This window comes from Delphinapterus leucas, chromosome 10 (genome assembly GCF_059928025.1).
Source record: "Delphinapterus leucas isolate spDelLeu-1000000601 "Yukka" chromosome 10, BTC_Dleu_Yukka2, whole genome shotgun sequence".
NCBI lineage: Eukaryota > Metazoa > Chordata > Mammalia > Artiodactyla > Monodontidae > Delphinapterus > Delphinapterus leucas.
In genome coordinates this window covers 7,449,232-7,476,729 of record NC_143138.1, presented here as the reverse complement: position 1 = coordinate 7,476,729, position 27,498 = coordinate 7,449,232, and the positions used below count along the sequence as shown (strand labels likewise).

Genomic DNA, 27,498 nt, shown 5'->3' with positions numbered 1-27,498 from the left:
AAGTGTATTATAAATGGAAGGTACTGTAATTCTTCTTCTGAAAATTAAAAATCATTTTTTTGGTAAATCATTATTGGAAATGCTGAACTTAACTCCAGACCACCTGTTTGGAAATGTTGTCTAGGGAATTAATGCATCTATCGAAAGACTAGACTCAGATGTTGTCATGGTATTTGTTAATTTATATTTAGAGTTTTGTGCTCTGCGGTGATTGCCACAGCTTCCCAAGGATACTTGGACAGAGTGGGTCTCTCTTCCTTCTGGTTATGATGTAGGGACCAGGTTACTCTTCAGGATCCCTAGTTGATGGAAAGTTCTTCTCCTATTCATGGGAAATCTAATGGGCCCTTGTAGTCTTGAAATCTCAACTAACTCATATGACATAAGGCATCAGCAGGTGTTTTGGCCGTGCTTATGGACCCCTGGTTATTTGAAGCTCCAGCCCAAAGTAAGAGGTTCACTTGGTACAACTGCCTCATTGAGATTGGAGCTTGCACCCTGTAGAGACTTGAGGAAAAGAGGGAAAGGCCATATTCTCCACTCAGCCATACAAGATTCCAGGAATAGCATAGTCATCTCACATTTTTAAAAAATTAAAATACAAATGGATGACAGGCTGCTTTGAAAACCCTCTCGATAGAAATCCTAATACATTTTGAAAGTAGTTGCCTGCATTATATTTTAGGATAAAGGAGTGAGCAAAAATGGAAACTCTTTCTGTATCTCTATGGCACCTGGATTTGTACATTGCCCTGCACATTGAAGGTAATGAAATGAAGGGTCTAGATTCAGTCCTGATAAACACATATGGGCATAACTATCGCTATTAAGAAGTTTCAGTCGCTCTTTTGCTGTTATGTTGTTACAAAATATATTTCTCTTGGCGTAACAATGCTTTTGTTCTTTTGGGTTAGGTTTTTTTAAGGTCAGACCTCTGCCTTATTTAGCCACCAGGGATGTAGATATGTCTCAGAGTCTTTAAGATAAATCTTTTAGGGGTCCTTAAAATGATTTTTAACCTAGTATGTCCTTGGGGAGATTGCCTTTAAGTTTAGATTTTAAATAAGAAAACAGGCATAATACATACTATGGGCACAGATGTGCACTATAAGTAGGAAGATTATTTAAGTCTAGAGATTGGACCAAATCTAAAATCTCACCTTCCAGAAATCATTTTCATCTTTTTAATTTGTTTTTGTCACCCTAAAAAGAAGCACATGATCCTTAGCTTTGTTTTGCCTTTTATCAGACTATAGACCTTCTGAATTTTACACCATACTTAATTCTGTTTCTATTCCACACCAGTTTTCCTGGGTATGATTAGACAATATTATTTTCATTCACCCAATTAAAAATTTAAACAAAGTAGGTGGATATTAAGGAGGAAGTTTTAACATCATCTTTGCTGGTCTCTTTTTGTTTGTTTCTTTCTATACACTACCAAACCTACATTTGCATGTGCAAATTAAGTAATAACTGCAAACCCACAAATGGAGAATTTCCGTGTTTTCCTGCTCCTAGACCCTTGGGAAAGCACCACATTTACACCAAAAACAACTTATAAAGAGCTTTTTGGCCCATGGTGTCTGACTTAGCCAATGGAGTTTAGCACCATCCAATTTTTTACTTCAGTTGCTCCATATATATGGACTTCTGAGTCACGCTTCTAGGGTTTACCCTCAAACTGCCATGATGCTACCTCCCAATCTTCCCCCAGTCTAGTTACCAAACTGTTTAACTGTTTAACTGGAAGTCCTTTGAGGGCAGCATTAATATGATCCTTTTCAGATGAATTTATGAGTCGTAGCTCGAAGTAACGTTTTAGAGTAACAGCGAGGATCACTAAAAGGAACTTCTGATAAAGTCGAATTACCTGTACAGACAATAAAATAGGGAACTGTTTATACCAGTTTTTCGAAAGAATTGCTTCATGATTGTAAGAAAGATATTGACTTCCAGTAATAGTTTTATTATCTGTAAACTGAGAGCTTTGTTGCGTAAGGTAAATCCTCGATCTCATACATTCATAGACGTTATGGAACACAATTTTATTTATTTATCTACTTTTTAAACATTTATTTATTTATTTATTTTTGGCTGTGTTGGGTCTTCGTTTCTGTGCGAGGACTTTCTCTAGTTGTGGCAAGCGGCGGCCACTCTTCATAGCGGTGCGCGGGCCTCTCACTGTCGCGGCCTCTCTTGTTGCGGAGCACAGGCTCCAGACGCGCAGGCTCAGTTATATTTATTTTTTTATCATCACCATTCTGTTGCCTTTGGCTTTGAGTGGTATAGTTTTTGTCCATATGATATGAAAATAATCATCCAATTTGGGCAAGTGAACTTAGTGGTTTAAATCAGTTATTTGATGGACTTAAATGGTTATATGATAAAATTGTCCAGTCAGTTTGGCCAATGATATGAGTTTAGCAATTTCAGAGAAAATTGCCATAGTATTTCTCAGTGGACTAGTTCAAGGCTCTCGACCCCTTTGGGGCTATGTTGATGTTGTATGTGATATTTCTCACATATTAAAGCTTTTGGTTTAATAAGGTGAGACTGATGCGTGGACCTTCTGAATGGGAAACTGGGGAAGAGACTACCCTTCTCTTTTCCTGCTGGAAAATATGACAAATTAGAGGGGAAATGGAGCATTTATAATTGACTGAAAATGCATCTGGTAAGACTTCAAAGGCATAAGAAGGTCCACAGCTCCTAACTTGGAGTTCCTGGACTAGGACCTTCCATTTCTAAGAAAGAGAGCTTGGACCCTTTCCAAACCATTCAATTTCTTCTTGATCCAGTGCTCTATAAATGCAAAATAGAGACCAAACTTGAAAGTCACCTGTGCAGACAAAACCATTGAAGCCACGTAAGCAATACTAAGTCTAGCTTTTTTCATGAACGTAAGTAAGATTGAATTTAAATTATTTCTTGTAAATCATAAAAGAAATTTGTCATCTTTCTAAAACGCAATGAGGTACTCACTTCTAACCAATCTCCTACCTTCTAGAAATTCCCATTTGAATAACCAATCATTGTGAAGGTTGAACAACTTCCTCATTTTCACTTTATGTGCCAGGCTGTAACCATTCCTCTGAGCTTCATGATCAGTTTTGAATCTGAAAGCTGTCAGTTTGCAAACTGTCCTTATAGGCACGACAAACTCTTACTAAATACTCTTTTATTGATCTGGTTTTAATCTGTACTGTTTCTGGAATTTTGACAGAAGGAAACGTAGTAGGAAAACCCAGGGAGGAGGACTTGTGGTTGGAGTTAAGATGAGTAACTGGAATAGTTGGAGGTAAGAATGGAAATGCAGTGACAGCTGAACTGTAGAGGCTCTTGAATGAAATGCTAAAGACTGGCAATATCTGTTTGGTCACCAGACAAAGAAGAACCACTGCAAGTGTGAGCAAGAGAATGCTCTGAACTGAGCTGCCCTTGGGGATAATTCCTGTAGCAGCAGCCTGTTGGGGGGCTCGGAGGAGCAACAACAGGGACTGAGAACAGAGCGGAAGGTCCCGAACACGATCACATGGGAGGTGATGAGCGCTTGGATTCAGGCTGTGGTCCCAATACAGGGAGGAGGTGATGGCTGCTAGAGATGTGGTCTAATTGGAATGAAAAGGGGTGGTGGTTATTCAGAGGAAGGTCAGAGGAGGCGTCGATGAGAACCTTGAGGCTTTTTTTAAATTTTACTTTTCTTATTTTATTTATTTATTTTTGAGAACCTTGGGTGTTTAATCTGGGTCACCGACAGGATAGTAATGGCATTCACAGAGATGCGCAGGTGAGGGGCAGATTTGGGGCTGGTGGATGGTTGGGCAAGGGAAACTACGGCTACTGTCATGGGAATGTTGGGTTTGTGATGCTGGTGGAACATTTAGCTGAGAGTGGCCTGGGAAATATGGATTTGGGTTTTCTCAGAGGAGAGTTGAAGCGGAAACTGAAGTGAGGGAGTGCAGGAGATTGGCAAGTGACTGAGGATGTGTCGTGTGGCCACTGTGTAGTCCAGGAGACAGGTAAGGATCAACGCCCTAAGCACTGTGCTACAATGTATAGAGGTCATGGCTATGGTAACACAAGGACGGTAACAGCTAGTCTGCCAGGGAAAGCCAGGCGCATCTGTAGCTGGGCTTTAAAGCCGAGAAGAAGTTTGTCAGGCTTCCCAGGGAAAGAAGAGCATTGCAGGCAGAAGAAAGGCATATCTGAAGGCACAGGTGGAAAGTGGTGGTGGTTTGATTTGTTGGGGGACAGGGTGGTGGTAGGAGAGAGAGAAAGGAGACAGATACTGCACAACACCCCAATTTTTTTAGACAGAGGAAGAGAACCCAGAGTGGAGGACAGAGGGAGAGGCAAAAGGAAAGCCAACCAAACTTGTGAGGTCTTGAAAGACATAGTCAATAGTGACTCACCTGGCTGGAGGTGGAGTTGGGCTGCTTTCCTCAGCCCTCTGCCTCCTGTCCTTCTTTTATACAACGGACTTTGCACTAGGCCATTTCTGAAGCCCTTTCCCACTGAGGTTCCGAGGGCCTCTCCAACTTTGAAAAGCTATATTTTCTTTTCAGGTCACATGGAATAATTTCGTGTTCTAGTAATTGGAGTCTAATTGGAAGCCTCGTGACCTGGAAGAGGTAACACACTTCCTTACAGGGTCACTCTTGCTCTCAGGGCATAGTTCATGCACTGGAAGCACTTCCTCATTAGCTCTCCCCAGGGGCTTCCATCCAGCAACCAGTTACTGCTTGGGGTGGGAGGGATATACAAATATTTATAAAGGTCACATTGGAAAATTTTCTAAAACAGTTGAACTGCAAAACACGTGTTTAATATTTCCAGTGCTTGGAATGGAAAAGATACTTTTAATCACCCTCCTTCTCCCTGGAGTTTAACCACCTCCCATATCCCTTGGAGAACTTCTTCCCAACAGCAGAAAATAGCGAGACGTTGCTATCTCGAGGGGGCTTTGTACCTCTCATTCCTTGTGATTTAGGTGAAGGCTTGATTGGAGCGCATGTTTTCTGATCCTAGTAATCTTAAATAAATAATCCAAGCCCAAGGCATTAATAAAAGCAGTAATTCTGTCAAGTATCCTTGCTAACTTCCTAAACTTCTGAGGGTCCAGAGCTGGTGATTTATGAATGCTGCCAGAATCTGAGCTGTGCTGTTTTTTAGGGGATTCGTTGGGAGGTATACTTTTAAAGGTAATTACCATGTGTCAGAAAGATGCCTTAGCCCCCTTGACACTGTGTGCTCAATTTTATTTAGAGGTCAGATGGCAGGAGAATTATATGTGAAGGGGTATCCTTTCAACATTTACAAGTAGAAAGTAAATGTAACAAGCTAAGCTTAATTCTGAGTGGATGCGATAGTCAATTAACTCTGTGTGTACCTCACTGTCGCAGGTCAGTCGAGTTCTACAGACATTTATGGTGCTGCTACCACATCCCAGTGGAAGATAGACACACACATGTCTCTGGGTCCGGCATGGTCCAGGGCTGGAGTGTTATACCAAGGTTCCATGGAATGTGAAGGAAGCGCACCTAACCCAGCCTGGGAGGTGATAGAGGGAGGTGATGGAGGGCAGGAATGTCTTCTCCGAGGAGGTCTTGCCTGAGCTGGATCTTAAATAATCAACTGGGGACTTCCTTGGTGGTCCAGTGGTTAAGAATCCGCCTTCCAATGCAGGGGACGTGAGTTCGATCCCTGGTGGGGGAACTAAGATCCCACATGCCGGGGATACTAAGCCCATGCGCTCTTGAGCCCGTGTGCCGCAACTTGAGAGCCTGCCCACCGAAACGAAATATCCCGTGTGCCGCAACTAAGATTTGATGCACCTGAATAAATAAATAAAAAATCAACTGGATTTACCCAGGTAAAACATGAAAAGGGGGACAGTTACAGCTGTTAAAGCTGAGAAGGTGAGAGAAACAGACAGCTCGGTAGTCTGATGGCACTGGGTAGTCTTTCCCTGCTAGTAAATTTGCCCCAAATCTGCTGCTCCCTTGGATGGATCTGGAATCTTGAAAACTATGTGAATATCAGTCCCATGTCACCCCAAGTTAGACTTCTACTGAGCATGGTCAGGTTGTGTCACTGCTTTCTACCTAGATTCCCTGGCTCCCGGCTCCCACCCTGGTTCTGGAAACGGAACTTGGATCTTCGCCCCTTGCCTAGGCCAGTGTGTTATCCCCGCTCTGGAATAGTCCCAGATTCCAATATCCATCCCATCAGCTAAGATGAATCTCCCTGGTTCATGACCCAGACACTCAAACAATGTTAAGGAAATCTTACTGTGGGCCTCTCCCCACCAACCACGACCAGATAGCTTGGCTCCTTATAAATTAAGCCACCCAGTTCATGCTTGATCTTGCTACAGCTCTTGAATTTGGCGACTTGGACGATAGCTTCTCTTCCTTCCCCTCTGCCCTGATTACTTTTCCTCGCTGCAGCCAGCCTCAGTGGCTTTCTTTCAGCTCTAAACTTCCCACTACCTGTCAGCTGAAGTTGAGTTGGTTAGCGAGCCAGACGAGGCTGAAGCTCTCTAGAACTGGCAAAAGTCCATTTTCAGATGTCCAGACATTCCCTTGCCTTATCTCTACCCCTAACTCAAAACTTAGTGTTTTTTTTGTTTTTTTTTTGGTACGCGGGCCTCTCACTGTCGTGGCCTCTCCCGTTGCGGAGCACAGGCTCCGGACGCACAGGCTCAGCGGCCATGGCTCATGGGCCCAGCCGCTCCGCGGCATGTGGGATCTTCCCGGACCGGGGCACGAACCCGTGTCCCCTGCATCGGCAGGTGGACTCTCAACCACTGTGCCACCAGGGAAGCCCAAAACTTAGTTTTTAAGTCCAACTCTGTGGCTGGCAATTTTAGAAGGAAGCATTCCCTAATGTGTGTTTGGAAGAATGATGAATGTTGCAGACAACATACTCATTCATGGGGATTCACAATAGTTATTAACATATTGAAAGGCTCTGGAAAGTTCTGTGGTCTAGAAACTTGTCTAATTTGAGTTTGGGAATTTCTAAAACAAAAGTTTCTTTCCCCCAAATAACATCTATCTAAATCCCCAGTCATCCAGCATTTAACAGAACACACTTAGGGAACATGGCTTGAAAGCGTTACAATTCTTTTCCAGTACTATTAACCAGGGTGGTAACCTTCCAAGTGGAGGCATTCCCAAAGGACTGGAAATACTGGCTTCTCAAATCGAGTTGTAGCAAATTCATGGCAGGCTTTGCTCGGACAGGGTCTGCAGAGACTGGAAGAGTTTAGCAGGCAGGTTGTTGGTGCCTGCACAGCACTGATTTCCCTTTCTTCTGATAACAGCCTCAAAATTTTCTTAGAAAATTAAATTTATAAGGCTGAAGTGTGCTCCCACCCCCAGCCAATTCGTATGTTGAAATCCTAATTCTTAGTACCCCAGAATGTGACTATGTTTGGAGATAGGGCCTTTAAAGAGGTGATTAAGAGAATATGAGGTCAAATGGGTGGCCCTTATATGACTGGTGTCTTCATGAGAAGAGGAGATTAGGACACAGACACACACACAGAAGATCATATAAAAGCACTGGAAGGAGACGGCCATCTACAAGCCAAGGAGAGAGGTCTCAAAAGAAACCAACCTGCTGACTCCTTGGCCTTGAACTTCTCAGCCTCCAGGACTGTGAGAAATAAATTTGTGTTGTTTAAACCATCCAGTCTGTGGTACTTAGTTATGACAGAGAACTACTACACAGGTGAAAGTGAGGCTGATCCCATTGCTTGGGTCCTCAGATACCCACACCCAGCCGATGAGAACAAAGTCTCATAATGGTCCACAGTGATTGGCTTTGGGCTGGTCACATGACCCAAAATAGGCCAATGAGATCCAGCCCCTATTTTCTTGTATCACTGTGAGAGAGGCATCCTATTTCTGTAGTTGTTGTTAAACTGGTAGGAGACTAGCTGGAAGCTGTCTTTAGTATGATTAGAGAGAGACCTGCCTGAGAATAGAGCCAAAGAAGGACAAATGAGCTGAGAGTAATAGAGAGGTTCCTGATAGAATCATTTGAGTGCCTAGACCTAGTCATACCTGAAGTTTTCTGGACTTCCATACTCCCTGGGTTTTACAGTTATGTATGCCAACGCATTCCCTTTTTTTTTTGCCTAAAACATTTTGAGTTGTAAAAGGATCCCAAATGATACATAAAAATAACGAGGTAAAAAAAAAAAAATAACGAGGTAGCTTTTGAGAAAATGTCCATCAATGTTACTTTCGTATTCTTGCTACACTTTCCTTTCCAAATGTCTCTTTAGCCTGTTCCTTTTGAATAGAATCTCCTCAGAAGTAATAATCTCTGTTCCATGAAATGTGTGAGATTTTTTTTCAGATGAAACCCCTGATGGATTCAGTTGTGAGATATCCTTTATAATCCATGTTACCATGTCTGTGGTGGTCTGGGTGAGTCTGTATTGACGCCGCCAACTGTAATTTTCAGCCAGGCAACTTCACACATTGCCTCACATTTACAACAAATGTTTTAAAAATTGTTATGACGTCACGATTAATAAATTGAGTCATCACTGACAAAAGTCCTTTGTAAACAACTTTGTGATTTTCTCTAGTAACCAGACTCTTGGATAAACAATTTTCATGACTATATTCTAGGGCTCAGTGTGTCTTTGGGGATATTTGAATGTACCCTGAAGACCCCCAAAGATAGAAAGCTTTAGGACATAGGAATGGTCTTTCATCTGGTATGAATTCCTGGATGGTGGCAGAGAGGAAGGTATCTGTGAACCCAAGGCCCTCCTTTCTGCCCTACGAACTCACCTCCACCCACTGGGCACGTGGTTGGTTCTTGTCAGCACGGGTAGTGGATGAACCTCCGAGGACATATTTGGAAAATCCAGGAGAAATGAAAATTCATGCAAAAATTTTTTTGACTCTTTAAGCATCATTGTTTAGTGAACGTGGGCCAAAACCTTGTCACAGCAAAGCTTCCTTTCGAAATGGATGTTGTTTACTTTCCTCTTATCAGTCAGGAGACCTGGCAAGCCTTTCCCTTGGTGAGGTGTCCTGGCTCTTCCACGTGGCACTCAGCCAGAGTTCAGAAGTGGAGAGCTGCATCAATGCCACAGACCAAGGAGAGATGCCCACCATCCACATCTCGTGGGAAAAACAGAGAGTGGCTGGAGGGGAGGAAGGGAAACACGTTATTTTTTGTTCGATTGCTTTTCTTTTTTTTCCTCTAGTGGTTGTGCTTCTTTCTTAAAGATCTCCCCTATGAATTTTCATATTCTCAATTCTTTGCTGCCCTCAATGGTCATTTGGCTTGGAAGATGCATTACCTAGATGTCTTGCCTTCTCACTATTAAGAAAGGGTATGTAAGAATATGGACACCCCAGCACAGGAATTTATGAGTGATTAACAAGATTCCAGGTATTATTTTAAAGCTTGATTTAATAAATAAGGAGTTGAGTGTAGTATGACGTGTAACATATAGAAAAAAAGTTTTAAGGCTTATCATTTGCTTTCTTTCTATGTCATATTAATTTAAAAAATATGAGACGTGCAGCGGTAATATGTCTTAAAATTGTCTTCATGATACTGGGCTACTTTCTAGAAAATTTAAATAAAAAACTGTTTTTTGGGGGTTTTATTTAGCTCCATTTGTCTGTTTTCTGTTCTGTACCCAGCACAAGACAGTGAAGGTCAGGTGTTTAAACACACAGGTTTTAGGTAGAGTTCCCTGAGCCAAGTCCCAGCTCTATCAGTTTTCCCACCTGTAAAATGAGGCTTAAAAATAATACCTCCCTCGTAGCGTGGTGCTGAGGATTGAATCAGAGTCGATGTAAAGTACACGTTGCGGAGCCTGGCAGAGAACAGCAACTGATAAACACTTGTTCTTCTCAATATTATTGTTATTATCCACAGTTCCTGGTACCTTGTGGGCACACAATAGATGTTGAGTTGATTAATTTTATTTAGCGTTCATTGTATTTGTATATTCGCCTTCTCACAAACTAAACAGAAGTGTGAAAGATGTCATTTTCATCCTGTTTAAAATCAAATATATTCTTTTCCTGTGAACCGCGGACGGCATAATGCTAAACAATCCCATGGCACAGTTAAAAAGCACAATATTGAAATGAAGGAGGTAGAAGAAAATTGCCAATTTGGGAAAGGATTCATATACATGGAAAAACAAAAGCACTGAGTTAAGAAAAAAAAAAGTTGAGGGACTTCCCTGGTGGCCCAGTGGTTAAGAATCCACCTGCCAATGCAGGGGACACGAGTTCGAGCCCTGGTCTGGGAAGATCCCACATGCCGTGGAGCAACTGGGCCCTTGAGCCACAATTACTGAGCCTGCGCTCTAGAGCCCGCGAGCCACAACTACTGAGCCCACGTGCCTAGAACCCGTGCTCCGCAACAAGAAAAGCTACCAGAATGAGAAGCCCGCACACCGCAGTGAAGAGTGGTCCCTGCTCACCGCAACTAGAGAAAGCCCACATGCAGTGGCGAAGACCCGATGCAGCCAAACATAAATAAATAAAATAAATACATTAAAAAAGTTGAATCTTTTATAGAGAAATGTCCAGGTCATGCAGACCCAGAAAACTTACTTCATAAATTAGTTTTATAGAATTTTTGCAAAGTGCTAAAGCAAGTTAGCATCAGGATACACTGATTCTAAGAAAAATAAATTAATAAATTTAAAGTCGTCAAGCACCTATATTCAAAGGCTGCTAGGCATTTTAACAGGAGATAAGTAAGAACCATTAATCACGGTTTCCACACGCTTTCTCACATTACCTTGGGCAACTGGGACCAGGCTGAGGAATAGTACTGCGAAGAGGAAGTTGCTGATAATGGACAAAATAGTGATTTTATCGACACTTTCTACACTACATTTTGTCTACACTTTCACTGTCTCACAAGTAAGTACAAAATTGTACCTGTTGACAACTTAATTTTTTCACCTTTTTGCCCTACCCTTAGGGACAGGTAATAAAATCAGTGAAATGTGCATTTCTTTTCTACTTGCTTGGCATAAATTATTGGTCACCTTGAGCGAGGAGAAGCTGAGAGAAGCCCTCATGTGCATTGGCCTCGTTTATGCACTGACCATGTTTCAATCCATGTTTGGAGTCACAAAGTTTATTAATAGAATCCTTGGTCTTTTCAGAGTCAGAGACTTCTCTGAGAATCTGATGAAATGATGAACCCTCTCTCCTCAAAATACACAGACTCCATAAGATCTAGGAATGTCCATCTTGAGACCCTCCATGGATGGTCCCTCACAGTCATCATGCTTATGTTGCAAAGCAGCGATAATCACATGGAGAATGATTTAAAAAAAAAAAAAAAGCCACCTAGGAACAAACTTGTAACCTCTCGTTAGTCTCAACTCTTATAACTCACTTTCCCCATCAAGCTTCTGACATTTTCTTACATTAAAGTTACAAATCAGCTGGATTTGCTTCCCGGATTCAAAGACTATTCAGCCACATTTGTGGCAGAATTCCGTCTCCCCCATCCTCAGTAAGCTTTTAAAACAAAGCACCTTCCCTTACCAGAAAAAATATTAAATCTACTTCTTTAAATGCTGAAACCATGAAGTCAGTAACTTGGAGCAGCTCTCCATCGCCATTCTTCTCATGGTTCATACCGACTACTGCACCTGCCCCTCTGCCTTTCATAGTAGATTGAGTTCTATTTCCTTTCTCTATAATTGTCTGTTTTCAACAGAGGGTCAGAGTCAGATTTCCAGCCATGATTTGAGGACTCTTGTTCTACTATACTATCTAATTTAATTAACTTCTGCTGTAGTAAACCTCCTTTCTGAGTGAAATAATTGGATCTTAAGCACCTACTAGCTCTTTAATTTTGAGCACGTCACTGAACCTTTTTAGGACCCAGTTTCCCAATACATCAAATCTCTAAGGTTGCTTGAAGTCTAACATTCTATATTTAAAAAACACATATAGGTATGTGTGAGTGTGTTTATTGCCTAGACCTGGCAATTTTTCTAAGTGGCTGATAACCTCTGAGGAAACCCAAATGCTCAAACATACATTTTTCTTTTCAGTACTTTTTAAAACATACAAAACCATTTTTATTCTTGCCCAAGTAGTCTTGTCACCCTATTAAAGCATCTAAAGGTCCCTAGCAAATTGCTCATTTGAAATAGCAAGTCAGGAATATTAAGCTTTAAAGTATTTAAGAAATTGTGCTTTCTTCATATACATTAGTTTCAACCACATAAAAATAAGATGCAGTGCATGAACAGTTATACTGAGACGACATTTAAGAGAGAATCTGAGTTTCTCTAGACCACTAGATTCACCAGTATACTCCCAGCCCCTCACACTGCATGTGGCACATAGTAGGTGCTCAATGAATTTTTGCTGGGCAAACGAAAGGGTCTAATAATTGCTATAGGATGGCCATAAAGTCCAACAATTATTTCCGGGTTGGGGGGGGAAGGAATTAGGAATTGGAGATGGTGTGTTAGTGAGTGGAAGTCAGGGTGAGAAGATAGAAAAAAAAAAAAAGATACTCCAAGAGGGGAAAAGATCATGAACCTGGAACTCTTTTTGATTGTCATAAAACTGATAAGAGATATGAAGAGACAGGGAGTGGACAGTGGAAACGTTGTGCTACATTTTTTTTTTCCACAATAAGTAATTTTACTTATGGCACAATACACAGTGCCTCATATCATCCACTGTTTAGATTAGTAACCTAAACTGGATTCTGAATGAGACAGTCCTTTGAGTGAATGGAAGCCTGTGTATTTATTTTTAAATACCCACAGAACCTCAAGCCTGAGGTGTTAACTGAAGCCACTGAGTAAACCCTATGATCTGAGCAAAATCATGATCTTGTATGTCTGTAAGTAGCATCTATTTTAGGATCTTCCTTATTTTAAATTCTCATTTTCTTTATGAAATTTATTAATATTAATCTGCTGTTGAAGATTTTCAGCAAGGATGACTATATCAGTTAGGAATGTATTTGGCTACAACTATTGAAAGACCTGGCTTAAAAAATACAAGCAGATGTCCAAAGGTAGATGGTTGCTGGCATTGACTAAGATGCTCTGTGATGACATTAGATGCACAGGTTTTTTACCTCCTTCCACCCTATCATCCTATGTTTGTTGGATGCCATCCTCATAGTTGCACAGTGGTTGCTGTAGCTCCGGTCATCACATCTACATTCAAGGAGGGAAGATGTGTGTGTGCGCGTGTGTGTGTGCACAGTGTGGGAGGACAAGCCAACTACTTCTGTCCCCTCTAACAAATGCTAAAATTTTCCTAGCACGTGAGTGGACTTTCATGTATATCTCATTGGTCAATGGCTTTACAAGGCTATTTTAGATGTGAGAGTGGAGGAGAGAGTGAACATCTCACCTGGGGCTAGACACATCACTGCTCCAACAACATTTGGGTTCGGCTGACAAGGAAGCACCAGAGAATGGAAATAGATTGAGAAAACAATAAAGTTTGCCACAGTCAGGGTGGTAGAAAGAAGATGGGAACAGAAGAATAAAAGCATAAATAAATAAATACATTTCTCTTTTATTTGGTGTTTAAAGCTAGTCGTATTTCCTATAATTTCTTTGAGTAGGTGTTACTGCTTGCTTGCTTAACTCAGGAGAACATTTAGTAAAAAATGATATAAGTTATACTTAGTAGTTTAAATAACAATGAGTCAGATGTCCTGTGTTGCAATTTTTTTGCATACATGAATTTTAAATTTTATGTGAAATCATTATTTAATGATTATATTAGAGTTGTACATAAATTTGCTAATTTGCACATATACAATTTTGGAATGAAATTCCTGCTTTTTAATTAATGGCCAGAATTGAGGATATGGCAATATTTTGTATGCAGAAGTGTCCAGGGGAAAATAAAATTTTTTGTCTACTGTACATAAGTCAAAGAAATGGGGGAAAAAGGCAGTAAGGGAAATGGAAATTGTTTAGATAGCATAGGATGAGAAGGAGAATGAAATTTAGACTGGTAACAGCAAAGACTGAGGTAGGAGAAGAAAGAACAGAAATATGAAATGAGTGTTGAAGTTCTCTTTGAATTAAACATCTTATAATGGAAAATTTCAAGCCTCTACTAAGGCAGAGAGAACACTGCAGTAAACCTGTACCTATTCATCACCCAGGTCCAACAACTATCAACACAAGGTCAGTTTTGTTTCAGTTACATGCAACCTCCACCTCCTGTATTATTTTGAAGCATCTCCCAGACATCGTATCATTTCATTAGTAAGTATCTAAGTAGTTCTTTTTAAATTAAAAAACAAACAAACAAACAAAACCTTTAAATATGGAGTTATCTTTGGATTTGGATACACCAGAGTTCAAATTTTAGCCTGGGTACCAACAGCTGTGGGACCTTTGGCAAGTTCATTCATTCACTCGATACATATTTATTAAGCATCGCCTGGGAGCCCAGAAGCAAACAAATACATTAAATAATTTCAGATAGAGATAGATGTAATGAAAGAAATAATAAAACAGGGCAATGGAACTGAGAATGACTGGGATCTACTTCACACTGGGGAGCTGGAAGGGATAAACCCTTCTCCACTCCGTTCTGGCTTCTGGCGCTTGTGAGGTAGAATCTGACCTGTGTCTCGTATGGGTCTTGAGAGTTAGTTAATCTCTGAGGAAGTGTTTAGCAAGGCCTGGCATGTGGCCAGCTCTCCATAAGTGAAAGACCTGGTGATCATGATCTTCTTGATTCCCATCCCAGGGAGACCCCTTCCCAGGGAGGGCTGTGATGGTCTATCTTGCTTCATTCTCACTTAAGATACATAGGGGTGTGCTGGGCTCATTGCCACGATTAGAGCTTGGTAAAAACTCTGTCACCTCTGATTCTTTTCTCTCACAAACCACCTTATTCTAGGACTTGGTGAATCTCTGGAGTTGCATCCGGAAAGCAAGGTTATCCTGGGCTGTCTCTCTTTCCTCCTCCTTGCCTCCCCAAATTTGTGGGAAGTAACTGGCTTATAAATTCACCATATTTTTATGTAGAAAAGACTTGTTTTTTGCTAGAGCGAGTAGTTGAGAAGAGCTGCTTAAAATCTTATATTAAATTTATAAAAAAACCTTCTGAGATTGAGTTTTACAGTTTCCAATGTGGCAGACATTTAATTCTAATGCAAACAAAGTGCTGCTGGGAGTCTATCAGAAAAATGAAACATTTTCAGGTTGTAGGAACGGCTACCTTTCTGGGATTTAATGAACTTTTTCATAAAATTTTAGCAGATCAACTTTTATTTATATTAAATGTAGGCTTTGATCCAAACTCCATGTAATGAAGCAACAAACAAGGGAAAAAAATAGAATTCAGTACAGTCATTCACTTCCTTTAGGTGTGGGAAATGCAAGGCCAGTGAGCTGTGCTTACACAAATCCTGCCTGTGTATGGCTGAGTAGATTTGAAGAACACAGGTTCTCACTCTGCAGGAATGATGAAACAGTTTCAGCCATTCCTTGTTGCTTAATCCTAACCTGCAACAGTAAAAGGGCTGAGGAAGGGTGAGCTTTAGGACTAGTTTATCATCCCCTCACGCCCACCCCATCGGGATTTACATGGAGGTTTTACCAGGACCTTTTGCCGGTCCCTACCAACTGGCTCCGGGGCCAATTCGCGCTGCTGGCCCGGTCCTGCACAGATGACTTCAGCTGGGGCTTTGCTGCTGCCTGGTTGCCTTTTCAGTCACTTGTCCTCCACTTTTTTTTTTTTTCTGTATAATATCATTTATATGTAGAATCTGAAAAGTAATACAAACATTCATATATAGCAAAACCGAAACAGACTGACAGATATAGAAAACAAACTAGTGATTAACAGTGGGGAAGGGGAGGGGGAGGGGCAGGATCCCATCCCCTAATGGGATTAAGAGATGTAATCTAATATGTATAAAATAGATAATCAACAAGAATATATTTTATATAGCACAGGGAATTATAGCCATTATCTTATAACCATTTTTTTTGTCCTCCACTTCTTAGACCTGAGTCTCTGTGAGGGGCTGTTTTCAACCCCCCTCACAGAAATGATATGAAACCTCCATTTCCCCCAGGTACTTAGTCCCGGGAAAGTCCTTTACTCCCTCCCACCCTTTCAGAAGGCATCCTCTTCCTGGTGCAGGCAGAGCACGACTGACCGGTGCCTTCCCTCACCTGGATCTTTCCCACTTTGTCTCTCACTCTCCCCTCTATGAACCTTTGCTCCCTTGAGGGATTGTGGGATTGTGAGTAGTGGGCAGAGGAGGGTGGGTGACCATTCCCGGCCCTTTGAATGAAACATCTACAAGACAAACAGCCCTTTCTCTTGCTAATGTTGACCAGCTCTTATAAAAACTCTGCTAACATTATTATGCTAACAGAGCCTTAGCAAGACTGATAAGATTGTAGCCTTTTTAACCTAATTGGTAAATCTCCCGCCTTTAGGAAGAAGATGGGTAAATACCCACAAAATAGGATGAGGGAAGGAGAACACCCCATCCAGATGCAAAATTCTGGGAATAAGTATTTATAGGTAATCTGCTGTTGATTTACTACAGGGTATTTGTTCCTTCTACAGGAATGGCTTCCATTATAAACCATGCTTTTAATAATCCTGGCCCTTGGATTTTAATGATCTTGTGATCACTTTCAATTTGGAAAAGTCTGGCTCTGCCCGACCCTTTCACTAATTACATGATTCTAGTTGAAATAAAAGGAAGCTTCCTAAGGCTAGAAGGACTAGAGACAAAGGCAGGGTTGGTGCTGGGAGTGGTAATTACATCAACCTGCAGGTACCTGGGGAAGAAGGAGCCCACGCCTTTCCCCTGGGTCAGGGTGGCACAGGACTGAAATCAGTACCAGGAAAGAATAAACCCAAATTTATATGAAAAGACAGAAGAAGCTCCTTTATTATAGCCCAACAGTTATGACAAATGAAGACACATCCAAGAACAGATAATGAAAAATTTTGAATTATTGCCATTGTTTCTCATATTCCTGAGACCCTTGAATTAATATAGCAAACCAGGCTGAAGATGAAAAGCCAGAAGCTTTATCAAATAAGTTATGTCTGGCAGAATGTCTACACTGAACTAACGCAAAGTCCTGGTAGTAGTTTGGGTTTTGTGTAAGAAGCGGCATGGATTTTTCTGGGAGGTATTGATTTACTTACTTTTCATTCAAAGCCCAGCTGACTGACTAGGATGGTTTTATACATTTCCCATTGGAGTATCATGTTTATTTCTTCCTGAATTCTGACTTTATCTACTTTCTAGAGGAGCCAGCATGTTCTTTTCCATAGGTGTCAAGAATACTGATCCAAGGGGGAAAATGAATTTAAGGCCAACCCTTCAGTAAGAGAGTGCATAGAAAGTAGCATTAAGTGTTAACCTATATAAAAAACTCAGTTTGTGCAACAGTTAGACATGAAGAAATGCTTTAACATATATTTAATTTGTTTCAAAGGCCAGCTTTAATTCCAGATTTATCCTGTGTTTTCATTGCTTTACAAATAAGAATGCTACTTTCTTTCCCATCTGACCCCCACTGTACGTGCAAGTCACTACAATAATGTGAATAGCTATTTACATATTTTATGTGATGAAATACTAAAAAAAATATGGAACTATACATTTGTTGGAGGATTTAGGATTTTAACCTAGTAGATAAGGAACTATTTCCTGATTTTGAAAAAAAATTTCCTTCCAGCTATGTTTTTATATATTGATACATGGAATATATAACTTAATATTTCTGCATTTTTAGATGTCCTCATATTCATGCTTGTACGTTTATACAGAGATAGTAAAACAGAATTTGTTTATAATTATCTCATTTCTAACTGCTGTTGATAGTTTCTTATAGGAAAGTTATTTATTAACAAAAAATATAAAATACCAAAAACACGTAATCACTTCATGTATTTGAGATAAAGTTAAGGCTATGGCAGAGTTTTTCAAGACTATCTACTGAGTGGAGTAGAGAAAAACAAAAAGGCACAATAACTGGTTTAATGAAATTTCCTTCCTTGCACCCAGTATTTATTTTTTTTTTTTTTGTGGTACGCAGGCCTCTCACTGTTGTGGCCTCTCCCGTTGCGGAGCACAGGCTCTGGACCCGCAGGCTCAGTGGCCATGGCTCACGGGCCCAGCCGCTCCACGGCATGTGGGATCTTCCCGGACCAGGGCACGAACCCGTGTCCCCTGAATCGGCAGGCGGACTCTCAACCACTGTGCCACCAGGGAAGCCCTGTACCCAGTATTAAGGTGATATACAATAGGTTAATTCAGCATACATGGGAAATTATGGTTCTTAAATATAGAAATTGTTCCATTGTTAATTTCCCCAAGGAGACTTCTGCAGTAAATGCCATGAAATGTGTATTAAAAATAATACATAAAAGAGGTCTAGGGCTTCTCTGGTGGTGCAGTGGTTGAGAGTCCGCCTGCCGATGCAGGGTACACGGGTTCGTGCCCCAGTCCGGGAGGATCCCACATGCGCGGAGCGACTGGGCCCGTGAGCCATGGCCGCTGAGCCTGTGTGTCCGGAGCCTGTGCTCCGCAACGGGAGAGGCCACAACAGTGAGAGGCCCACGTACCACAAAAAAAAAAAAAAAAAAAAAAAGTCTAACCTTTAATAAGTCCTCTTATGCAATGACATATCCAAAGACCTTTAGTCCCTATTGCTATACTATTGGACTTGCCAAACAAACCAAACTTAAAATCTTATTAAATTGAAATGAAATTGCAATCTCAAAATGAGAATCTATTTTTCCCCCTTTTCTTTCCTTCCTTCCCCACACTTAACCTGAAATGTCCCCCTTATTTTCCTGATAGCATTCCATCTAAAAACACAGCATCATGCATTTAATTTTAACATTCACTATTTCTCTCATAGTCTGACATGGAAATAATAATATATTAGTTTTGGGGAGATTGGTTCAAGATGGCGGAGTAGAAGGACGTGAGCTCACTCCCTCTTTCGAGAGCACCAGAATCACAACTAACTACTGAACAATCATCAACAGGAAGATACTGGAACTCACCAAAAAAGATACCCCACATCCAAATACAAAGGAGAAGCCACAATGAGACGGTAAGAGGGGCGCAATCATAATAAAATCAAATCCCATAACTGCTGGGTGGGTGACTCAAACTGGAGAACACTTATATCACAGAAATCCACCCAGTGGAGTGAAGGTTCTGAGCCCCATGTCAGGCTTCCCAACCTGGAGGTCTGGCAATGGGAGGAGGAATTCCTAGAGAATCAGACTTTGAAGGCTAGCAGGATTTGATTGCAGGACTTTGACAGGACTGGGGGAAACAGAGACTCCACTCTTGGAGGGCACACACAAAGTAGTGTGCACGTCGGGACCCAGGGGAAAGAGCAGTGACCCCATAGGAGACTGAACCAGACTTACTTGCTAGTGTTGGAGGGTCTCCTGCAGAGGCAGGGGGTGGCTGTGCCTCACCATGAGGACAAGGACACTGGAAACAGAAGTTCTGGGAAGTACCCCTTGGTGTGAGTCCTCCCAGAGTCTGCCATTAGCCCCACCAAAGACCTGGGTAGGCTTCAGTGCTAGGTTGCCTCAGGCCAAACAACCAGCAGGGAGGGAACACTGCCCCACCCATCAGCAGACAAGTGGATTGAAGTTTTACTGAGCTCTGCCCACCAGAGCAACACCCAGTTCTACCCACGACCAGTCCTCCCATCAGGAAGCTTGCACAAGCCTCTTAGATAGCCTCATCCACAGCAGAAGCAAGAAGAACTACAATTCTGCAGCCTGTGGAACGAAAACCACATTCACAGAAATATAGACAAAATGAAAAGGCAGAGGACTTTGTACCAGATGAAGGAACAAGATAAAACCTCAGAAAAACAACTAAATGAAGTGGAGATAGGCAACCTTCCAGAAAAAGAATTCAGAATAATGATAGTGAAGATGATCCAGGACCTCGGAAAAAGAATGGAGGCAAAGATCAAGAAGATGCAAGAAATGTTTAACAAAGACGTAGAAGAATTAAAGAACAAACACCTAGAAGCATTAAAGAACAAACGAACAGAGATGAACAATACAATAACTGAAATGAAATAAACACTAGAAGGAATCAATAGCAGAATAACTGAAGGAGAAGAACAGATAAGTGACCTGCAAGACAGAATGGTGGAATTCACTGTCGTGGAACAGAATAAAGAAAAAAGAATGGAAAGAAATGAAGACAGCCTAAGAGACCTCTGGGACAACATTAAATGCAACAACATTCGCATTACAGGGGTCCCAGAAGGAGAAGAGAGAGAGAAAGGACCCGAGAAAATATTTGAAGAGATTATAGTCAAAAACTTCCCTAACATGGGAAAGGAAATACCCACCCAAGTCCAGGAAGCACAGAGAGTCCCAGGCAGGATAAACCCAAGGAGAAACATGCCGAGACACAGTAATCAAATTGACAAAAATTAACGAAAAAGAAAAATTATTGAAAGCAACAAGGGAAAAATGACAAATAACATACAAAGGAACTCCCATAAGGTTAACAGCTGATTTCTCAGCAGAAACTCTACAAGCCAGAAGGGAGTGGCATGATATACTTAAAGTGATGAAAGGGAAGAACCTAACACCAAGATTCCTCTACCCAGCAAGGATCTCATTCAGATTCCATGGAGAAATCTAAAGCTTTACAGACAAGCAAAACAAAAGCTAAGAGAATTCAGCACCACCAAACCAGCTCTACAACAAATGCTAATGGAACTTCTCTAAGTGGGAAACACAAGAGAAGAAAAGGACCTATAAAAACAAACCCATAACAATTAAGAAAATGGTAATAGGGACATACATATTGATAATTACCTTAAATGTGAATGGATTAAATGCTCCAGCCAAAAGACACAGGCTCACTGAATGGATGCAAAAAGAAGACCCATATATATGCTGTCTACAAGAGACCTACTTCAGACCTAGGGACACATACAGACTGAAAGTGAGGGGATGGAAAAAGACATTCCATGCAAATGGAAATCATAAGAAAGCTGGAGTAGCAATACTCATCAGATAAAATAGACTTTAAAATAAAGAATGTTACAAGAGACAAGGAAGGACAGTACATAATGATCAAGGGATCAACCCAAGAAGAAAATATAACAATTATAAATCTTTATGCACCCAACATCAGAACACCTCAATACATAAGGCAACTGCTAACAGCTATAAAAGAGGAAATTGACAGTAACACAATAATAGTGGGGGACTTTAATACCTCACTTACACCAATGGACAGATCTTCCAGACAGAAAATTAATAAGGAAACACAACATTTAAATGACACAATAGACCAGATAGATTTAATTGATATTTATAGGACATTCCATCTAAAAACAGCAGATTACACTTTTCTCAAGTGCATATGGAACATTCTCCAGGATAGATCACACCTTGGGTCACAAGTGAAGCCTTGGTAAATTTGAGAAAATTGAAATCATATCAAGCATCTTTTCCAACCACAATGCTGTGAGATTAGAAATCAATTACTGGAAAAAAAACCATAAAAAACCAAACACATGGAGGCTAAACAATACATTACTAAATAACCAAGAGATCATGGAAGAAATCAAAGAGGAAATAAAAAAATATCTAGAGACAAATGACAATGAACACACGATGATCCAAAAACTATGGGATGCAGTAAAAGCAGTTCTAAGAGGGAAGTTTATAGCAATACAAGCCTACCGCAAGAAACAAGAAAAATCTCAAATAAACAATGTAACCTTCCATCTAAAGGAACTAGAGAAAGAAGAACAAAAAAAAACCCAAAGTTAGTAGAAGAAATCATAAAGACCAGAGCAGAAATAAATGAAATAGAAACAAAGAAAACAATAGCAAAGATCAATAAAACTAACAGCTGGTTCTTTGAGAAGATAAACAAAATGGATAAACCTTTAGCCAGACTTATCAAGAAAAAGAGGGAGAGGACTCAAGTCAATAAAATTAGAAATGAAAAAGGAGAAGTTACAACGGACACTGCAGAAATACAAAGCATCATAAGAGAATACTACAAGCAGCTCTATGCCAATAAAATGGACAACCTGGAAGAAATGGAGAAATTCTTAGAAAGTTATAACCTTCCAAGACTGAACCAGGAAGAAACAGAAAATATGAACAGACCAATCACAAGTAATGAAATTGAGACTGTGATTAAAAATCTTCCAACAAACGAAAGTCCAGGACCAGATGGCTTCACAGGTGAATTCTATCAAACATTTAGAGAAGAGCTAACACCATCCTTCTCAAACTCTTCCAAAAAATTTCAGAGGAAGGAATAAACCTAGAAATAAACCTACCTAAGGAGGTAAAAGACCTGTACTCAGAAAACTATAAGACACTGATGAAAGAAATCAAAGATGACACAAACAGATGGAGAGATATACCATGCTCTTATATTGGAAGAATCACTATTGTGAAAATGACTGTACTACCCAAAGGAATATACAGATTCAGTGCAGTCTCTATCAAATTACCAGTGGCATTTTTTTACAGAAGTAAAACAAAAAATCTTAAAATTTGTATGGAGCCACAAGAGACCCCATATAGCCAAAACAGTCTTGAGGAAAAAAAAACAGAGCTGGAGGGATCAGACTCCCTGACTTCAGACTATACTACAAACCTATGGTAATCAAGACAATATGGTACTGACACAAAAACAGAAATATAGATCAATGGAATAGGACAGAAAGCCCAGAGGTAAACTCACGCACCTATGGTCAACTAATCTACGACAAAGGAGGCAAGGATATACAATGGAGAAAAGACAGTCTCTTCAATAAGTGCTGCTGGGAAAACTGGACAGCTACATGTAAAAGAATGAAATTAGAACACTCTCTAACACCATACACAAGAATAAACTCAAAATGGATTAGAGACGTAAATGTAAGACTGGACACTATAAAACCCTTAGAGGAAAACATAGGAAGAACACTCTTTGACATAAATCACAGCAAGATTTTTTTTTGATCCACCCTCTAGAGTAATGGAAATAAAAACAAAAATAAACAAATGGGACCTAATGAAACTTAAAAGCTTTTGCACAGCAAAGGAAACTACAAACAAGATGAAAAGACAACCCTCAGAATGGGAGAAAATATTTGCAAATGAATCAGTAGACAAAGGATTAATCTCCAAAATATAGAAAGAGCTCATGCAGTTCAATATTAAAAAAACGAACAGCCCAATCCAAAAATGGGCAGAAGACCTAAATAGACATTTCTCCAAAGAAGATATACAGATGCCCAAGAGGCACATGAAAAGCTGCTCAACATCACTAATTATTAGAGAAATGCAAATCAAAACTACAATGAGGTATCACCTCACACCAGTTAGAATGGGCATCATCAGAAAATCTACAAACAACAAATGCTGGAGAGGGTGTGGAGAAAAGGGAACCCTCTTGCACTGTTGGTGGGCATGTAAATTGATACAGCCACTATGGAGAACAGTATGGAGGTTCCTTAAAAAACTAAAAATAGAATTACCATATGACCCAGCAATCCCACTACTGGGCATATACCCAGAGAAAATCATAATTCAAAAAGACACATGCACCCCAATATTCATTGCAGCACCATTTACAATAGCCAGGTCATGGAAGCAACCTAAATGCCCATCGACAGGCAAATGGATAAAGAAGAAGTGGTACATATATACAATGGAATATTATTCAGCCATGAAAAGGAACGAAATTGGGTCATTTGTAGAGACGTGGATGAATCTAGAGGCTGTCATACAGAGTGAAGTACGTCAGAAAGAGAAAAACAAATATCGTATGTTAACGCATATATGTGGAACCTAGAAAAATGGTACAGATGAACCGGTTTGCAGGGCAGAAATTGAGACACGGATGTAGAGAAGAAACATATGGACACCAAGGGGGGAAAGTGGCGGGGGGTGGGTGGTGGTGTGATGAATCGGGCGATTGGGATTGACTTGTATACACTGATGTGTACAAAATGGGTGACTAATAAGAACCTGCTGTATAAAAAATAAATAAAATAAAATTCAAAAATTGAAAAAAATTAGTTTTTAAAGCTCATATAATGATGCGATTAGCAAGTCACTTGTATCTTCCAGGTTTAAATATGGCCTTATAAGAATTTAAATGTGCATTTGGGGGTGTTTTGCTGGAATGCCGTGAGCTTTCCGTGATTACCACCGCAGTTAAATAAACCCTGAATGAATTTAACTTCTTCCAGCGCTTATAAATAAATTATATCTAGTGTGTACTTACTTTGTCACTCCTGTCCAGATCACTCAGCTCAGCATATATAGCAGAAATTTGCAAAAAGGGGTGTGAAATGTAGAGCAAGTTCCAGTAAAAGCACTTGGCTTTCTTACCTGAAGGCATAAAAAAATAGGCCTTTTGCCAGGGTTTTGGACACCTCATTCTTTACGAAGCTAACTTCCCTCCTGTTTAGCTCTGTCCTTCCCTCCCTTTCCCTGCCTCCCAGGGTCATTCAGAAAGAAGAAAGAACCCCCCAGCCTTCAGCAGGGAGGTGGGCTGTCATTCACTTGCAGGCCTCAGAATGGTAGGATGTCAGCTGCGATCTGTTTCGTTTGTAAACACTTCCCAGAAAGTTCTGTAAAGAGTTGCTGCTGTTCCCTGAAGATGTCTACCAGGCTGGCTGCACTGACGTTTTGAAAGAGGCAGGTCGGGACCTGTGAGGACGCTTCCCGGTGCTATTTATGAGCCGAGCAGCTTGCTGTGAAAAGCTGTCATTTTTCCCCTGGGTGTGTCGAACCAGTTTCCCCGGCAGGCCAGCCAGGAGGCTGAGGCTTATCCAGAAGGAGGGGCCCCTGAGAGGCTGCGTGGAAAGCCAGCGATGTGTCATTCGTCTAAACTGCGGGTGTAAAGAGAAGCGAGGGCGAAAAAAGGAAGAAAAAAAGCCATCTTACGCAGCTCTCTCAGTGATCTGTGGTCCTAAAGAATGGAGCCATTTTCTCTCTCTGTCCAGCGTGGGTGGAGGGAAGTGTGGGTGCTCAGCTCGTCTGGAGCTGAGGATTTACCCACAGCTGGCTGGCTGGAAGTGGCCTGAGCTTGGGGCCCCAATCTTGGCGAAGATAGGGAGGACCGCATTTCCTGATTGACCTTCACATCTTCTAGGTTAAATCTCTTCGGAAAAATGTCAAGGTTATCCAAACAGAATAAAATTGTCCTTTCTTGTTTTTGGAAAAGATTTGCACTGACATCTAAAACAACCTCATTTAAGCTTTTGAAATGGTGTATAGTAGAACTTCGGTGTCTCTCCAGAGATCAATACCTGTGCAGTCATCACAGGGTAAAAAAAAATTCAGTATGTAAATAAAACAGGGAAAGAAAAAAAAAGATGAACTGCTTCCCCAGTTGCCTGCAAAGCATAGGCAGAGTTCTTTAGCAGACCTGCTTACACAAATGCAAATGTTGAGATGACTTTTCATAATGTATAAAGGCAAACTCGGCCAGGCATTGATCATGAAATGAACTCGCAAATGACTGTACTTGCTGGTATAAATCAGTGCCACCCGGCAAAACAGAGGAGCCAGATCAGGGCTTGGTTGTTGCTTTTCTTGAATTCTTTCTTAATATATGTTTTCTTTTTTAAAAAAATGATTCTGACTGTCAACTGGGATTATTAGACTGCATAATGATATTTTTTATGTCCAAACATATGAATAAAATTACTTTCTCACCATGTATATTATGGTTATACATGCTTTCTGAAAGTGAATTAACATAGAAATAAATCTGTGATGTCAAGAATATACATTAACCTGTTTGGACCTTATAAATATGTAAAAATAACATCTAGCTCTTTGCCGCTCTGTGGAGGTATGCTATCTTTTGCTGAATGTAGAACTGGACATTTTGTGTATTAGCGTATACAGTTATATTTACTTGATACAGTTTAACAATAATTTTTAAAATACCACGTGTTGGGTGTCGTGCCTGGTGGTCTAGGGAATACAATAAAAGGCTTTAACGCAGTCTTATGAATATCATCATCTTGCCTCAGATTGACTTATTATTGTTGCCTGGGCTGTTGAATCAGAGTCTACCTCTGTCTTTATTCTCTTCGCAAACCGTTCTTCCCACTTCTTTCTAAAGACATCCGTCTTAGTGTTTCCCTCACCTCTTAGTGGCACATAGATCCTTCACTGCCCCTCCACACAGGGACCCAGTGCTCTGGCCACATTCACCAGCGTGGTGGCCCACACAGGCCCTGCTCCCACGTCTCTGCTGCCTGCATTGTCTCTCCACTTGGGGCATGTCCTCCTTGTTCCTCAAGCAGTCTGCTCAGGCGCCATCTCTTTCGTGTACAAGACTTTCCCTGCTACCTGCCCAGAGAAGAGGCTCAACCTTCTGCGCCCTCCTCCTGCGGGATGAACCCTCTCAGAGCATTTAACAGGTTCTCTGAATGTCTTCTGCGTCTTTGCCGGCGTCCTTGACTAGCCCGAGGGCTCTTGGTCTTATTCATCTTCGTGTGGCCGCCATATGGCCCACCTGGGTGGATGTCCAACGAATGTCTGCTGAATGCGTAGTCCCTTCATCACCTGAACAATGGTTGTCAAGCACCACTAGATCTACAAAGAGTTTTCTATGACCACTAAGGCTGCAAGAATCCTTGTGGACCAAATATATCCAAGGCGCTTCTCTCTCCATCACCCATGACTCTTGTCTCTGTCTCCTCCTGCCTCCTGTATTTCCATCTACTGACTGCTTCACCTGAGCTAAGAGAGTACAAGTCACACAAAGCAAACCACCTCTTTTCTGGCTTAGACACCTATGATGACTTCCATCATCCTTAGAATAAAATAATGCCTTACGTTGGCTTGCAAGGCCCCATGGGATCTTGCTCTGTCAGCCACCTCAACTTCATACTGCGCCACTCTCCCCCTCACTCACTGAGTTCTAGACACGAGGACCTCACTGGGTTCCTACAACAGGCCAAACTGTCTTCTACCTGGAGGGCTTCACATCCGCTGTTCCGTCTGCTGGAACGCTCTTCCTTATCTTTCAAGTCTAAGCTTAAATGTTACCGCCTCAAAGTCTCCTTCCCTAAACTCCTCACCTAAAGTGGATCCCTTGAATCCCCCCCCCTTTTTCTAGGACTGTACCCTTTTCTGTCCTTCAAAGCAGAATCACAAGCGGCAACCAATTTATTTCATTTACTTGTTTATTTATTTGTTTGTTTACTGCTTCATTGTCTTTCTCCTTCTCTCATTAAACTGTGAGCCCCATGAGGACAGGGGACCGCAACTATTTTTATCCCTTTTTTTATCTCCCGAGGCCCACAACTGCACCTGGCACAGAGTAAATGATGATAAATATTTCTTGAATGTCAAAAGAATGATCATCCTAAAGCAAGCCTGTAAAAGGACTTCTTTAGTTTTTCTTAAATGTTTTATTCTTTATTTTTTTACTATTAATTTAGTGACACTTTTTTTTTTTTTT

At 40.9% G+C, this 27,498-nt stretch overlaps 1 long non-coding RNA gene across 4 annotated transcripts; it reads right to left on the bottom strand.

Annotated features, from left to right (window-relative positions):
* On the bottom strand, positions 1–27,498 carry LOC149748128 (uncharacterized). 4 transcript variants are annotated; one of them, XR_016394534.1, is made up of 4 exons: positions 15,608–27,496; positions 9,798–9,931; positions 8,817–9,175; positions 2–5,837 (listed from the first exon to the last, which is right to left on the bottom strand). It is a non-coding gene; the product is annotated as an uncharacterized LOC149748128 (long non-coding RNA). The 4 variants fall into 4 exon arrangements; XR_016394533.1 differs by having other exon boundaries at positions 793–5,837; positions 9,798–15,789; positions 19,446–27,498; XR_016394532.1 differs by having other exon boundaries at positions 793–5,837; positions 9,798–15,789; positions 24,298–27,498.